The following is a 289-nucleotide window of genomic DNA, read 5'->3' on the forward strand; positions in this document are numbered from 1 at the left end:
TTTTCGCGATAGAGTCAAATGCCGAAACCTCATTATAGGGAAGGATTCGTATTGAACATTAATTTTATTATGCAGAGTGAATACTAATAAAAAAATACAAGAAAGCACAGGATGTTTTATTTTCTTACTAAAAATGCGTCGGCTTACTGAAGTTCAATCTACTCAAATTGTGGCCCTGCTAGAGGTCGGATTGAGTCAGAGCGCCGTAGCAATAAGAATGGGTATTAATCGCTTGACGGTATCGCGTGTTTTTAGTCGGTACCAAGAAACAGATTCTTATCGTCGGAGG

This window comes from Trachymyrmex cornetzi, unplaced genomic scaffold (assembly GCF_001594075.2).
Source record: "Trachymyrmex cornetzi isolate Tcor2-1 unplaced genomic scaffold, Tcor1.1 scaffold208, whole genome shotgun sequence".
Taxonomy (NCBI): Eukaryota; Metazoa; Arthropoda; class Insecta; order Hymenoptera; family Formicidae; genus Trachymyrmex; species Trachymyrmex cornetzi.